The sequence below is a fragment of the Saimiri boliviensis genome, chromosome 3 (genome assembly GCF_048565385.1).
Source record: "Saimiri boliviensis isolate mSaiBol1 chromosome 3, mSaiBol1.pri, whole genome shotgun sequence".
Classification (NCBI taxonomy): domain Eukaryota; kingdom Metazoa; phylum Chordata; class Mammalia; order Primates; family Cebidae; genus Saimiri; species Saimiri boliviensis.
This window is the reverse complement of record NC_133451.1, coordinates 130,941,910-130,958,721: the sequence shown is the minus strand read 5'-3', so window position 1 is coordinate 130,958,721 and position 16,812 is coordinate 130,941,910. Positions and strand designations below refer to the sequence as shown.

Genomic DNA, 16,812 nt, shown 5'->3' with positions numbered 1-16,812 from the left:
GGGAAAAAAGGTGCCATCCTGAAGTACCAGCACAGTTAGTAGATGGGGCACAGGCCTGGGCGTTCTCACTTCATAGTCTGCGTGGTGAGCAGGTGGATGTGCTTTTCCATTTGGAGGCAGGGTGGTGGGGGAGACCCAGGCTTCCTCTGGAAAACCCTCTCCATGAGAAGGATGCATTATGAGCAGGAAATTTTAATAATGGAACTTGTCTAAAAAGAATAACATACCTGCAATATTCTTTTTGGTTTATTATTAAGTCCACTTTGGAATAATTTATTTATTTTGTTATTAGTGGTACTTAATTGAAACACCATTTGTAAAGAATTTTATTGCATATTAGTAAAAACAAAAAAACTCTTTTGAGAATTGCATTTCATTCCAAATTCTTCCATAGATAGTAAGGAGAGCCATAAGTTAATGATTAGTGTATAAGAGAGTTTATAAGTTCATTTAACCTGGGCATGGTGGCTCAATCCTGTAATCCAAACACTTTGGGAAAATGAAGTGGGAGGATCACTTGAGCCTAGGAGTTCAAGACCAGCCAGGGTAACATAGCAAGACCCCATCTCTGCAAAAAAATAAAAATAATTAGCTGGTTATAAGGGCATGGAGCTGTGGTGCCAGCTGCTTGGGAAGCTGAGGTGGGAGATTGTTTGCGCCCAAGAGTTGTAGGCTGCAATAAATTGTGATTTTACCCCTATACTTCAGTCTGGGCAACTGAGTAAGACCCTGTCTTTTTAAAATAATAATAATACGGCCGGGCGCGGTGGCTCAAGCCTGTAATCCCAGCACTTTGGGAGGTCGAGGAGGGTGGATCACGAGGTCAAGAGATCGAGACCGTCCTGGTCAACATGGTGAAACCCTGTCTCTACTAAAAATACAAAAAATTAGCTGGGCATGGTGGTGCGTGCCTGTAATCCCAGCTACTCAGGAGGCTGAGGCAGGAGAATTGCCTGAACCCAGGAGGCGGAGGTTGCGGTGAGCCAAGATCGTGCCATTGCACTCCAGCCTCGGTAACAAGAGTGAAACTCCATCTCAAATAATAATAATAATAATAATAATCCTAAAATAAATTCACTTAAAATGTTTTTTTTATTACAGAAGTTTTCTCAAAATTAACATGTCTCATCATCTGTTTATCCCATAAGTATGTTTCTTGGTTTGGTTAAAAATAATCAGAATGCAGCTTTTGTTCCGTAAAAATCTTTGTCATTTTTTAAAAATAGAAACTTAATAAAACAGGGCAACAGAGTAAGATCTCCATCTAGAAAAAAGAAAAAAGAAGCTTAGTAAAATGGGAGGTAGTCCACCAAAGTGTAGGAGCCCAGTAGATTGGGGAGTGAGAGAGAAGTGGGGAAGTTACTTTACAAGTGTTAGGTCACAGTCTCTTCATTCAGTTAAAGAGATCTATTTGTAGAGGAGGAGGTAATAATATGGTACATTAGAAAAATAACTAGAGTGTTCAGATAATAATTTCACTTTTATACTATCTGTTTTTATCTGTGTCTTATCAAGAAAGGGTAGCTGAGTGATAGGAGAGAGTAATGGAGTGACACTCAAGTTTATCTGAATCCTGATCCCTAAGCTCTGCTGCCTCTAACCCCGGGCCAGTCTCCAGGCTTCTCTGAGTTTCACTCTTAACTGTTCAACTATGTAATTGACTCAGATTCTTTTAAAAATTCTTTCTTCTTCTGAGATTCTTAGATGTAGTACGGCCTTCTATATTTCCTATTTTTGTTATTCTGTACAATTCTAGATCCCAGAATAGCTATTTAGGATGAAAGGTAGGGAGCGAATGTCCATGTAAGAAAATAATATGCAGGGCCAATTTTTTGGAAACCTAACATTTTTTATTTGAACTGCTGCTTCTCACCTTCAGTGCACGTGCTATTCTTTGCTAAGATTTTAATCATTTTATTTAAGCGATGGTTTAAACTTTGACATTTTCATGCCTGTTATCCTCTTTCCTTGTTTTACCTTCCATTAGATTTACTTCTCTAGTGCTGAGAATTTTTTTTTTAGCACTTTGTAAAATAATGGCATGCATTTGTCAATTAGTTGGAATTCATCTCTAGTCAAACAACGTGGTGTGGTAGACCTCATCTGCTTTCTCTTCTCCTTACTGTGATCTTAGAAACATTGCTTACTTGCAGTATTGTGCTTGGTTTCCAGAATTTCTTTAGGACTTAGGCCAATTTAAGGGTAGAAGTCAATTATTGACAGGTGCTTGCACTGAAGGACCTGGCTCCAGAGTGCTCACGAGTTATCTGTTTGTCCAAGTCATGTGGCAGTCAGGTAGCTAGGACTTCCAACCCCTTCTTGTTCTTTGATATCTTAAATCAGTAGTTCCAGGTGGTCTCCTTAGTTCACCACACTGACAAGCAGGGTTTTTTTTTTTCTTCTCATGATTTTTCAGTAACTGAAAAGATGAAGAGAAAGATTCCACAGTTACAGTAGAATTATGTTGTACACGTGATGATGGCCACAGTGTAAAACAAACAAACAATGCAGAAAGAAACATGTTGGTCATCTCATTGTGGCTCATGTAGCATGACACATTTCAGGAGAGGAATTGTCCTCTGCATCTCCATTTCCATTCCCCCTAACCTCTATAAAGGTGGATATTGGGGTTCAATTCATTTCATGAAATTCCAGAGTCAACAAAAAACTGCAGAGTTTGCTGAGAGGTATCTTAAATGGCTTGTAAGTAAAAATACCTTGCTGAAACTCCCTTCAAATCTAGTGACTCTTGGCTGGGCATGGTGGCTCATGTTTGTAATACCAGCACTTTGGAAAGCCAAGGCAGGAGAATCACTTGAGGTCAAGAGTTTGAGACCGCCGGGCGCGGTGGCTCAAGCCTGTAATCCCAGCACTTTGGGAGGCAGAGGCGGGTGGATCACGAGGTCGAGAGATCGAGACCAACCTGGTCAACATGGTGAAACCCTGTCTCTACTAAAAATACAAAAAAAATTAGCTGGGCGTGGTGGCACGTGCCTGTAATCCCAGCTACTCAGGAGGCTGAGGCAGGAGAATTGCCTGAACCCAGGAGGTGAGGTTGCGGTGAGCCGAGATTGCGCCATTGCACTCCAGCCTGGGTAACAAGAGCGAAACTCCGTCTCAAAAAAAAAAAAAAAAAAAAAAAAAAAAAAAGAGTTTGAGACCAGCCTGACCAATATGGTAAAACCACATCTATACTAAAAATACCAAAATTAGCCAGGCATGGTGGCAGGCATCTTTAATCCCAGCTACTTGGGACACTGAGGCAGGAGAATCACTTGAATCCGGGAAGCGGAGGTTGCAGTGAACTGAGATCATACCACCGCACCCCAGCCTGGGCAACACAGCAAGACTCCATCTCAGAAAAAAAGAAAATCTAGTGACTTAAATATGATGCCAGGTATATAGTATCATCTTCAAACAATTGCTTCTAATCCTCTTTCTTAAAATACTGACTATAGCAACTTTCGAGTTTTTGAAACTTTCCCAGCAAATTAGCAAACAATCCATAGGGCTGTTTATATGAGAAATCTGGGACTTGCCACACATATCTGTGGATCATTGTTGCTCTGGTGGCAAAAGAAAACTTGCCGTGTCTTTAAAGTATACCCTTTGTACACTGAAGAGGAACTGAAACAGAGCACTTCAGAGTCAATTGTGCTTTACAGTTTCAGATCTTGAAACTTCGATTCAGAAGAAATTCTCTATACTGCTTTAGAATCGCCAGGATAGAAGAAGCAGAAGGATTAATGAGTATAGATACTCATTTTATGTACATTTTAGATGAGGTAATTCTATTAAAAAAGGGAAATCCTTAGACTGTCTATGGTAGTTACTTAATAAGAAAGTAAGGACAGAAGAAACCTGGATGCATTTTTCCCTGGTGAGCTGTTTCACATAGATAAACTGACCATGATTTTATGACCACTCTTTATTTATAGCAGTTGGGATTACTGACTAGGAAATATAAAAATAGTCACAGATTTAGAGAGAGATATGCTAAGGCAACCCACCAAAGAATTCTGAAGAGTATAATAAAAGGTCATTAAAAGAAAGTGTAATGCAGGCTTTGTAGGAGTGGAAAGAATGTTTCTCACTGTGTGCTATACCTAGAAACAATGTGAAAACCACTCTACCCTGATACCACTTAATAGAAAATGTAGCTGTTGGACAGGTCAAATGAAGTGGGTAGAGAAAAAAAACAAACTCTAGTCAGCTGATGGTCTTGTGCTTTGTGGCAAGCTTCATTGAGAGGTCATAAATGGTTGGGTGTGACTCTTTCAATGCATTGAGTATTGCTGTCACACGTTCTTCTGCACTTCCTGCATTCCTTCCTTTTTTACTTTTATGTACCATGAGAATTTTTCTTTGACTAGTTAGAATAGTTTATTTCTGCTGGCCGATGGTAGGGATTTTGAGCTATGATTCCAGACCGATAAGAGTGAATGAGTCAAGGAATGCAGTGTCATGTCTGATTTAGGGTTCAAGAACATTTGTCTTTTCCCTCTGAGGATACATCACTTAGGAGGAATAAGTCAGCAGTCTTTTTTTTTTTTTAATTGCATTTTAGGTTTTGGGGTACATGTGAAGAACATGCAAGATTGTTGCATAGGTACACACATGGCAGTGTGGTTTTCTGCCTTCCGTCCCCTTGCCTGTATCTGTCATTTCTCCCCATGCTATCTCTTCCCACCCCCCACCCCCCCGTCCCTCCCCCATTTCCCCCCAATGGACCCCAGTGTGTAGTGCTCCCCTCCCTGTGTCCATGTGTTCTTATTGTTCAACACCCACCTATGAGTGAGAATATGCGGTGTTTGATTTTCTGCTCTTGTGTCAGTTTGCTGAGAATGATGGTTTCCAGGTTCATCCATGTCCCTACAAAGGACGTGAACTCATCGTTTTTGATGGCTGCGTAATATTCCATGGTGTATATGTACCACATTTTCCCTATCCAGTCTATAGCAGTCTTAATATAGGAGATTTTCATAGATGCTAACAACTGACATCAGCTTTTGTCTGGGTCATATTTGGATAAGCATTGATGATATAACAGAGTAAAGCACTTGTTATTAGTCACCATAGCAAACTGCATCCGGAATGACAGTGTTCCAGGCAGAAGATGAGGTTAGTCCAGCTCTGGAGTCTGCGGGCCAGTCACTGATTGGGCGGCTTCTGAAGGCTTTTTTCCTCAAGTTCTACTCAGCTCTGTGCTGAACTGGAATGTTGGCTGAACTGGTCCTCCAACATCTCTGAGTCTCCTGTTATGACTCCTGTGGTGAGTCAGGCTCTGGCTTAGCCTTATCCTTTTATTGTTATAGTGACAAAAGATGAATAATTGCTGAACAGTGAGGTAGCAAGCCCTGGTGGGAATTGGCAAGAGCAATAACTTGTGACCCATCTAAGATTATAACTGTCAAAAGTCACCGAAGGAAATCCAGTCTGTGGGTTCTAAAAACACCAAGGTTCCTGGGAATTTTCTTTCCTTTTATGAGTTCCCAAGGGGATATTTAGGTATCAGGTGTACATCCATCTGTCAGCCTTATGTCTTTAAGGGTTTAAGCAAGGTTTTTTAGGCCAGATGCGATGGCTCATGCCTGTAATTCCAGCACTTTGGGAGGCCGAGCCAGGTGGATCATGAGGTCAGGAGATTGAGACCAACCCGATCAACATGGTGAAACCCTGTCTCTACTAAAAATACAAAAATTAGCTGGGCATGGTGCCATGTGCCTGTAATCCAAGCTACTCAGGAGGGTGAGGAAGGAGAATTGCTTGAACCCAGGAGGCCTAAGTTGCAGTGATTGTGCCACAGCACTCCAGCTTGGGCAACAGAACGAGACTATCGCAAAAAAAAAAAAAAGTTTTTTAAAAATACTACTTTAGGTTTTACAGAACAGATGTGAATGAAAATCCATTTTTCTCACTATGCCATATCCTTTCACTTTCATGCCTCACCCTGTCCAAAGGCAAAAAAAGGAACTTAGTTAAGCTGTTTTCCCACTTACTAATTTTCAGCTCTCTAGCATATGAGAAACTAGACTTAATACCAGATAAAATGGAAGGACTTTTGACATGGTGATCTTCTCTACCCTGATTTTGTGATCTGAGGGTCTTCTCTGCCTTGAAATCACTGTCTTTGGGAACATCATCTCATCTTTCTGTTTTTGTTTTCTAAAAAAGAAAGAAAGATGGTAGAATGGAATGCTGTTTATTAAGCCTCAGCTTCAGATTCATTGAACCAGATTCCTGGAGGTAGAACTTATGAAGCATTGTTGATTTTACACACACACACACACACACACACACACACACACAGCTTCTAGGGTATTTCTAACAATGAGCCAACTTGAGAACCAGTGGACAGGAGGCAGTGTCTGAAGTCCTTTCCAGCTAATAGTCTGATAATCTGCCAGTGATCCATGAGTCCCAAAGTTAGAGAAATGTAAAGACTCGGCCTTGGGTAATCAAGGGAGTCAGAAATAGCTCAGTGGTAATCTTTTTCCACGTGAGTGAACAAGCCATGTGGGTGTTTGAGGAAGTACATTTTCAACAGAGGGAACAGGAAGTACAAAGATCTTAAGGCAGGAACATGCCTGGTGTGCATCCTAAAAATAAGGATATTGCCTCAGGGCAAAGATGATTTGGATTCAGAAAGTACATGATCCTTCATGGGAATGTGAATGGAGTGGAGGTGTGCTGGTGGATGGTCTGGCAGCTGCATACTGTGGTATGAGAGGGAGGCAGAGGTCACCTGCCCTTAATATCTTTCCCACTGGACCCTGTTTGACATCAAAAACTCCTATTATTAAATTCTCATTTCTTTGTATTTAAGCATTGTTCTCTGTAGGAAGTCACTAATACCTACCTCACTGTGAACTATTTTAGGGGAACATTCCCCTCTGTCAGTAGGAGCAAGACCACATGTGGTGGTTGGATGCCTTCTGTAGAGCAGAATGTGAGGACTGACCCTCCTTTTCCCAGCCAGGTGGATAGAACAAGGAGGAGACGGCCTGTAATTCTGCTGAGCAGAGATAGACTTGATAGCTACATCTGAAGCTCAGGTTGTATGTCCTTGGTTCCCATCTTTACAGGATATTCTGTAGCAAACTCTAACAGACAAAAAATGTCTTCAGAAAATAATCCTGTCACAAATGTTTAAACTAGTACTTATTCCTGAAAGTTAATATATTTTTTAAAGTTCCTTTGACAACTGAAATTAAAATAATTTTTTTCCTTTTAAATATTTTTTAGAGCAATTTTAGGTTCAGAGCAAAACTGAGCAGAAATTACAGAATTCCCATATGTACCTTGCCCCCACAGTATCACCATCCCATGCCACAGTGATATCTGTGTGACCACTGAGGAATCTGTATTGGCACATCACTGTCACCCAAAGTCCATAGCTGGCATTCAGGTTCACTCTTAGTGTTGTATATTCTATAGGTTTTGACAGAAGTGTAATGACACACATCCGCTATTCATATTAGATAGTTTCACTGCCTTAGAAATCCTCTGCATCTCGCCTATTTATCCCTCTGTTTCCCCTAACCCCAGGCAACCACTTGTCTTTTTACTGTCTCCACAGTTTTGCCTTTTCCAGAATGTCATTTGATTAGAGTCATACAGTATGTAGCCTTTTCAGATTGGTTTCTTTCAGTTAGAAATATACATTCAAGGTCTCTTCATGTCTCTTCATAACTTGATGGTTTATTTCTTTTTTAGCACTGAATAATGTTCCATTGACCATCTCTTTGCATACTGAAGGACATCTTGGTTGCTTCCACGTTTTGGCAATTATGAATCAAGCTCATGTACATAGCTGCCTGCTTTTCCACTAATTTGGTTAAATAACAAGGAGTCCCATTGCTGGATTGTAAGGTAGAAGTATGTTTAGTTTCGTAAGAAACTGCCAAACTCTTCCAAAACAATAGCACTGCCACCAGTGGATGAGAGTTTCTGTTGCTCCACATCCTCACCAGCATTTGGCATTGTCAGTGTTCCGGACTTTGGCCATTCTAATAGGCATGTAGTAGTATCTCTTGTTGTCTAAATTTGTGTTTCTCTAATGACAAACAATGTGGATCAACTTTTCATATGCTTATTTCCCATTTATATGATCTTTGGTGAGGTGTCTGTTCAGATCTTTTGCCACTTTTTCATCAGGAGGTTTGATTTCTTACTGAGTTTTAAGTGTTCTTTGTTTTGGATAAAATAGTTGTTTATCAGATATATTTTTTGTGATTGTTTTGTCTCAGTCTGTGTCTTGTCTTCTCATTCCCTTGACAGTGTCTTTCTCAGAGCAGAAGTTTTTAATTTTAACGAAGTCCAGCTTCTCAATAATTTCTTTCATGGACCATGGCTTTCATGTTGTATCTAAAAATCCTTCGCCATGCCCAAGGTCGTGTATATTTTCTCTGGTGTTATCTTCTGTGAGTTTTGTAGTTTTGCTTTTTACACTTAGGTTTGTAAGCCATTTGGGGTTTATTTTTGTGAAGGATGTAAGGTCTGTGTTGAGATTCCTTTTTTTTTTTGCACGTGGATGTCCAGATACTCCAGCAGCATTTGTTGAGAAGACTGTCTTTGCTCCATTGTATCACTGTTGCTCCTTTGTCAAATATCGGTTGATTTATATTTATGTGGATTTTTCCCAAACTCTCTATTCTCTTCCCTTGACCAGTTTCCCTATTCTTTTGTCAATCCCATACTTTCTCTTCCTCCTCCTCCTTCTTTCTTCTTCTTCCTTTTTTTTAAGGTAAAAAAATTATATATTAGTTTGATCTTGGTGCTTTTCTTTTTTTTATTGCATTTTAGGTTTTGGGGTACATGTGAAGAACATGCAAGATTGTTGCATAGGTACACACATGGCAGTGTGATTTGCTGCCTTCCTCCCCATCACCTATATCTGGCATTTCTCCCCATGCTCTCTCTCTCCAACTCCCCACCCCCCACTGACCCTCCCCTATTTCTCCCCAACAGACCTCAGTGTGTGATGCTCCCCTCCCTGTGTCCATGTGTTCTCATTGTTCAACACCCACCTATGAGTGAGAACATGCAGTGTTTGATTTTCTGTTCTTGTGTCAGTTTGCTGAGAATGATGGTCTCCAGATTTATCCATGACTCTACAAAGGACACAGACTCATCATTTTTGATGGCTGCATAATATTCCATGGTGTATATGTGCCACATTTTCCCTGTCCAGTCTATCATCGATGGGAATTTAGGTTGGTTCCAGGTCTTTGCTATTGTAAACTGTGCTGCAATGAACATTCATGTGCATGTGTCCTTATGGGATATACCCAATAATGGGATTGCTGGGTCAAATGGAATTTCTGTTTCTAGGTCCTTCAGGAATCGCCACACTGTCTTCCACAATGGATGAACTAATTTTCACTCCCACCAACAGTGTAAAAGTGTTCCTATTCATCCATATCCTCTCCAGCATCTATGGTCTCCAGATTTTTTAATCATCACCATTCTAACTGGTGTGAGAAGGTATATCAATGTAGTTTTGATTTGCATTTCTCTAATGACCAGTAAGGATGAACATTTTTTCATATGTTTGTTGGCTTCAGGTATGTCTTCTTTTGTAGAGTGTCTGTTCATATCCTTCGCCCACTTTTGAATGGTTTGTTTGCTTTTTTTATTGTAAATCTGTTTTAGTTCTTTGTGGATTCTGGATACCAGCCCTTTGTCAGATGGGTAGACTGCAAAAATTTTTTCCCATTCTGTTGTTTGCCAATTCACTCTAATGACTGTTTCTTTTGCTGTGCAGAAGCTGTGGAGTTTGATTAGGTCCCATTTGTCTATTTTGGCTTTTGTTGCCAATGCTTTTGGTGTTTTGGTCATGAAGTCCTTGCCTACACCTATGTCCTGAATGGTTCTGCCTAGATTTTCTTCTAGGGTTTTTATGGTGTTAGGTCTTATGCTTAAGTCTTTAATCCATCTGGAATTAATTTTAGATCGTTCCTTGCTTCTCATGTTGGCATTTATTCCTATATATTTTTCTTTAGAGACTGCTTTAAATGTGTCCCAGAGATTCTGGTATGTTGTGTCTTTGTTCTTTTTGGTTTCGAAGATCATCTTTATTTCTGCCTTCATTTCATTGTTTATGCAGTCAACATTCAAGAGCAAGTTGTTCAGTTTCCATGAAGCTGTGTGGTTCCGAGTTAGTTTCTGAATTCTGAGTTCTAACTTGATTGCACTGTGGTCTGAGAGACTGTTATGATTTCTACTCTTTTACATTTGCTGAGGAGTAATTTACTTCCAATTATGTGGTCAATTTTAGAGTAGGTGCAATGTGGTGCTGAGAATAATGTATATTCTGTGGATTTGGGGTGGAGAGTTCTGTAACTGTCTATTAGGTTTGCTTGGTCCAGATCTGAGTTCAAGTCCTGGATATCCTTGTTAATTTTCTATCTGGTTGATCTGTCTAATATTGAAAATGGGGTGTTAAAGTCTCCCACTATTATTGTATGGGAGTCTAAGTCTCTTTGTAAGTAATTAAGAACTTGTCTTACGTATCTGGGTGCTCCTGCATTGGGTGCATATATATTTAGGATCATTAGCTCTTCTTGTTGCATTGATCCTTTAACCATTCTGTAATGTCCTTCTTTGTCTCTTTTGATCTTTGTTATTATTTTATGATATGTTCCATCAATACCTAGTTTACTGGGGCTTTTTTTTTTTTTTTTTTTTTTTTTTTTTAGCATAAAGGGCTGTTGAGTTTTGTCAAAGGCCTTCTCTGCATCTATTCAGATAATCATGCGGTTTTTGTCTGTGGTTCTGTTTATGTGGTGAATTACGTTTATAGACTTGTGTATGTTGAACCAGCCTTGCATCCCGGAATGAAGCCTACTTGATCATGGCGGATAAGCTTTTTGATGTGCTGTTGCAGTTGGTTTGCCAGTATTTTATTGAAGATTTTTGCATCTATGTTCATCATGGATATTGTCCTGAAATTTTTTTTCTTGGTGAGTCTTCCGGGCTTTGGTATCAGGATGATGTTGTTCTCATAAAATGATTTGGGAAGGATTCCCTCTTTTTGGATTGTTTGGAATAGTTTCAGAAGGAATGGTACCAGCTCCTCTTTGTATATGTCTGGTAGAATTCAGCTGTGAACCCATCAGGCCCTGGGCTTTTTTGGGGGTGGTAGGCTTTTAATTGCTGCTTAAACTTCTGCCTTTGTCATTGGTCTATTCAGGGTTTTGACTTCTTCCTGGTTTAGGCTTGGGAGGATGCAAGTGTCCAGGAATTTATCCATTTCTTCCAGGTTTACTAGTTTCTATGCATAGAGTTGTTTGTAATAATCTGATGATGGCTTATATTTCTGTGGAATCTATGGTGATACCCCTTTATCATTTTTTATTGCACCTATTTGATTATTCTCTCTTTTCTTCAAAGTCCATTTTATTAGAGATGAGAATTGCAACTCCTGCTTTTTTTTTGCTCTCCATTTGCTTGGTAAATCTTCCTCCATCCCTTTATTTTGAGCCTTTGTGTATCTCTGCATGTGAGATGGGTTTCCTGGATACAGTACACCAATGGGTTTTTGCTTTGTATCCAATTTGCCAGTCTGTGTCTTTTGATTGGGGCATTTAGCTCATTTACATTCAGGGTTAATATTATGTGTGAATTTGATCCTGCCATTTTGATGCCAGCTGGCTGTTTTGCCCATTAGTTGATGCAGTTTCTTCATTGTGTCTTTGGCACCTTTTTGGAGTGGCTGGTACTGGTTGTTCCTTTGTATATGTAGAGCCTCTTTCAGGAGCTCTTATAAAGCAGGCCTGGTGGTGATGAAATCTCTGAGTACTTGCTTGTTTGCAAAGGATTTTATTTTTCCTTGACTTATGAAGCTTAGTTTGGCTGGATATGAAATTCTAGGTTGAAAGTTCTTTTCTATAAGGATGTTGAATATTGGCCCCCACTCTTCTTCTAGCTTGTAGGGTTTCTGCTGAGAGATCTGCTGTGAGTCTGATGGGCTTTCCTTTGTGGGTTACCCGACCTTTCTCTCTGGCTGCCCTTAGCATTTCTCCTTCATTTTAACCCTGGTGAATCTGACGATTATGTGCCTTTGGGTTGCTCTTCTTGAGGAATATCTTTGTGGTGGTCTCTGTATTTCCTGGACTTGAATATTGGCCTGCCTTGCTAGGTTGGGGAATTTTTCCTGGATAATATCCTGCAGAGTATTTTCCAGCTTGGATTCATTCTCTTTGTCACATTCAGGTACACCTATCAAACGTAGATTAGGTCTTTTCACATAGTCCCATATTTCTTGGAGACTTTGTTCATTCGTTTTTACCCTTTTTTCTCTAATCTTATCTTCTCATTTTATTTCACTGAGTTGATCTTCCACCTCTGATATCCTTTATTCTGCTTGGTCATTTCGGCTGTTGAAACTTGTATATGCTTTGTGTAGTTCTCGTGTTGTGTTTTTCAGCTCCATCACTTCACTTATATTCCTATATAAGTTGTTTATTCTCGTTTCGTCAAATCTTTTTTCAAGGTTTTTAGTGTCTTCTTTGTACTGGGTTAGAACATGTTCTTTTAGCTCATAGAAGTTTCTTATTGCCCACCTTCTGACGCCTGATTCTGTCAATTCATCACACTCATTCTCCATTCAGCCTTTTCCCTTGCTAGTGAGGAGTAGTGATCCCTTGTAGGAGGAGAGGTAGTCTGGTTTCGGGTGTTTTCAACCTTTTTGCGCTGGTTTCTTCTTATCTTTGCAGTTTTATCCACTTGTTGTCTTTGTAGTTGTTGACTTTCAGAGTGGGTCTCCGAGTGGACGTCCAGTTTGTTGATGATGAAGTTATTTCTTTGTTTCTTAGTTTTCCTTCTAACAGTCTGGCCCCTCTGCTGTAGGACTGCTGAGGTTCACTCCAGGCCCTCCTTGCCTGGGGATCCCCTGAAGCTGCTGCAGAACAGTAAGGGTTGCTGCCAGTTTCTTCTGCTGCTATCTTTGTCCCAGAAGGATACCCACCAAATGTCTATTTGAGCTCTCCTTTATGAGGTAACTCTGGATATACAGGGGTCAGGGAGCTGCTTGAGAAGTCTGTCTGTCCTTCATAGGAGCTCAAGTGCTGAGCTGTGAGCTCCGTTGTTCATTCAGGGCTGCTGGGCAGGTATGTTTAAGTCTGCTATAGCAGAACTCATAACCCCCCCTCTGCCCCCCCACTGCCTTTTATTTTTTCCCAGGTGTTCTGTCCCAGGGAGTGAGGGCTTTATTTATGAGTTTTTGTTGTGTTGCTGCCTTTTTTCAGGGCTGCCCTGCCCAGTGAGGAGGCAGCCTAGTCACTGTCTGCCAGCAGAGGCTTTGCTGAGCTGCTGTGGGCTCCGCCCAGCTGCCCTGTGAACTTCCCTGCAGTCCTGTTTATACAGGTGTAGTTAGAACTGCCTCGGCAATGGCGGCCGGCCTCTATAATAGCAGACCCTCTCTGTAATGGCAGGCTGCCTCAGCAATGGCAAACTACCTCCGTAGTGGTGGACTGCCTTGCTAATGGTGGACACCCATCCCCCACAGAGCTAGACCACCGGGGTTCAGCTGGGCTTGCTGTGAAACTCTCAATCCAGAGTGTTTCCAGTTGCTGTTTTTTTGTGGGGCTGGGACCAGCTGAGCCTGATCACCTGGCTCCCTGCCTCAGAGCCTTTTTTTTTTTTTTAATTGAATGGTCGACCGTCTCCCAGGTGTTCCAGTCGCCTGTTGAAAAGGTGGTGGGTTCTGTGTGATTTCCCCTGTGGCAACCCAGTGCGCCAGCTGAAACAGTGGCGCTGAGATTCGTGGCACTTTTTTGCCCAGGAATCTCCTGGCCTGGCTCCCTGTTTCAGTCCCTTTTTTAATCAGATGAATGGGCGAGTCTGCCTTCCCGGAGCTCCAATCGCCAGCTAAAATGGCAGCCAGACCCATGTATTTTGTACAGGCGAAACAGCCCCACCAGCTGAAACAGCTGTGCCAGCCAAACCAGTCACGCTGGTGACCCGTGGGGCTCCTCCACCGGGGAATCTCCTGGTCTGTGGGCAATAAAAATCTGTCTGGAAATGCGGCGTCCACTCGCTCTCCGCACTTTCACTGGGAGCTGCAATCCTGAGCTGCTCCTAATTGGCTGTCTTGGATCCGTCTTGCTTCTTCTTTTAAGAGATGGGGACTCACTCTGCGCACGCTGGAGTACAGGTTTTTACATCTCAGAAGGACATGCCGAGGAAGGTCCTAGAAGGAAGAGAATGTTACCCTAACGTGTTACTGGTATCAAGGCGCTAGTGTAGTAGACTTGGATGAACACAGAATCTGGAGTCAGGAGATACTGATTTTAGTCCTGACTTAGCCACTTACTGGCCATAACCGTGTTAAAGTTCATACAATATGTTATACAATACAGACTCTCACAGGACATTTGAGAAGGTCGGGTCAGGTGAATTCTGAAGAAGTGTTTGGTAAACTCTAAAATGTTAGGCAATTATTTGTGCATGTGCTGTGTAGTTCTGATCAGCAGCCTTCGCCTGCCTACATGCAAACACCAGAACTTCTGGAATTGGTGTCTCTAGGCTCTGTGAGAATTATGCAGCAAAAAAGGCAGTTATTTAATATGATGGAAATCCATTTGATACACCACTAGAACAGCAATCAGAAACTGAAAGCCATAGATGATGGATTTAATAAATGAGAAGAGGGATTGCTTTTTAAAAATATTTTTATTTTTTATTTTTATTTTTTTTTTTTGAGACAGAGTCTTGCTGTGTCACCCAGGTTGGAGGGCAGTGGCATGATCTCGACTCGCTGCAACCTCGGCCTCCCGGGTTCAAGCAGTTCTTCTGCCTCAGCCTCCCAGAGGGATTGCTTTTTTAGAGAGAAACTTCCTCCGGTCCTTGGAAGAGGGAGGGAATGAAGAAGGACAGGAAAATGTAGTGTATGAGTGCCGAGAAGAAAGCTCAATAAATGCCATTGTCCGGGCCAAACTACATATTTGAAAACTGAATCTGAATGCTTAGAATTCATTAAGGTGGTTTCCCTGTAGGAGTTCACCCACTGCCTCATGCTTCAGCTACCAAGAAGCCTCTTAAAGGAAACCGTGATTAAGGGTTTTAAGGGTTTACTTCAAAGCAATAATAGATTCTTTGGGTTAAAAAAAAATAGGATGTTCTTGTTGTAGTCTTCATCTTTGTTGTTTTTACTTTTTCAAGAGATAATACAATCACACATCTTAGTATTCAAAAGACACAAAATTATGGTGCATGTTTAGAGCACACTTCCAGTGTGCCTGGCTCTGTGTTAAGTGCTTTACATTTGATCACCAAAGCAGCACTTAGAAGGTTGGTACTATTGTATTATCTCCATTTTGCAGATAAGGCTATTGAGGCACAAAGAGGTCAGGTAACTCACCAAAGTTACATTGCTGGGAAGAGGCAGAGGTAGGACCTGGCCCAGGATGCCTGGGTCCAGTCTACACTCCTTCTCACTAGGATGGAGGGATGGATGTGTATTACGTAGCGTAGAGAAAGTCTTTCCCTTTGCTCTGTAAAGAGTGTAGAATGAAAAGCCTTCTGCTTTCTTTTTTATCCAGTAATCCAGCTTTCTACTCCAGAGACAACTAGTATAACCAATTCATTGTATATTTTTTAGAGACAGTCTACACATGTATAATAAAACACAGAGTTCCCCACCCCCAGTTTTTCCTTTTTCTAGACTTACAGTAGCATTCTATACACAGCGTTTTGTTGGAAGGTTTAAGGGATACCATGTAGTAATAATGTAGGTTAATTCATTAAGATCGCTTTACTTATAGTATCTGGCTGAGATCATCTATTCTAAATTACACTATGCACATTTAATAGATAACTTGGGATTACAATGTGTTAGAATTGGAAGCACCAGACTTTTAGGCATAATTTTAGTTGCACCCCATTCCCCATTTTTTCTTTTTCCCTTTTTCAGACAGAGTCTCACTTTGTTGCCCAGGCTGGAGTACAGCTGTGTGATCTCGGCTCACTGCAGCCTCCATCTCCCATGTCTAAGTGATTCTTGTGTCTTAGCCTCCCAAGTAGCTATGATCAAGGCACCCACCATCTGGCTAATTTTCATATTTTTAGTAGAGATGGGTTTCACCATGTTAGTCAGGCTGGTCTCAAACTCCTGGCCTCAAGTGATAGGTCTGCCTCAGCTTCCCAAAGTGCCAGGATTACAGGTGTGAGCCACCTCACCTGGCCCCAACCCATCCTTTTATAGAGGAGGAGACACTGGGTTAAGAGGTGAAGGAGTGACTGAGATTAGACTGTGGGACCCTGCCTCCAGCCTAGGCAATCAGACATCCAGTGCAGTGCTCTGCTGTTTTGTCTCTGCTGTGTGGCCTCAGGGCAGTGGAATGTGGGTAGTGGTGCTGTACGTGCCACATACAAACTTTACCTCTTTAAGAGTTTTACTTAATGTGATCCTGAACTCAGAAAAGAAGGAAGAAATTCTGTCGTTTCCTCTCTGTACTTTGTAGTTCCCTGTTTATAGCACCCAAATCTTAGGCTGTATTGTGACAGATATGATAATGTTCTGTCACTGCTGTATGAACACATTTAAAGACTTACGTGGTTTTAACTTGTGACCTTTGCTACCATTTAGGCATTGTTTTATTGGCAGGTAGGGAAAAAACAAGCTTAGAGTTACAAACAACCTACTTACACATAAACTTTTGACTGTCATTATTGTTAGAGATCAGTTATATTCAGGAAAATGTAGAGAAACTGAAAGTTATTTATTCCAGTCTTTTGTCCTTTTCTCAGACATGGTAATCACTAAATTAATCAACCATCCTTTATCCTGTAATTCCAAAATCCTAAAAT

The 16,812-nt window shown here is 41.1% G+C and overlaps 1 protein-coding gene across 4 annotated transcripts in view; it reads left to right on the top strand.

Moving 5' to 3' along the window:
- The window catches only part of FNIP2 (folliculin interacting protein 2), a 142,604-nt gene that overhangs the window by 43,389 nt on the left and 82,403 nt on the right, over nt 1-16,812 (top strand). The window lies entirely within an intron of this gene.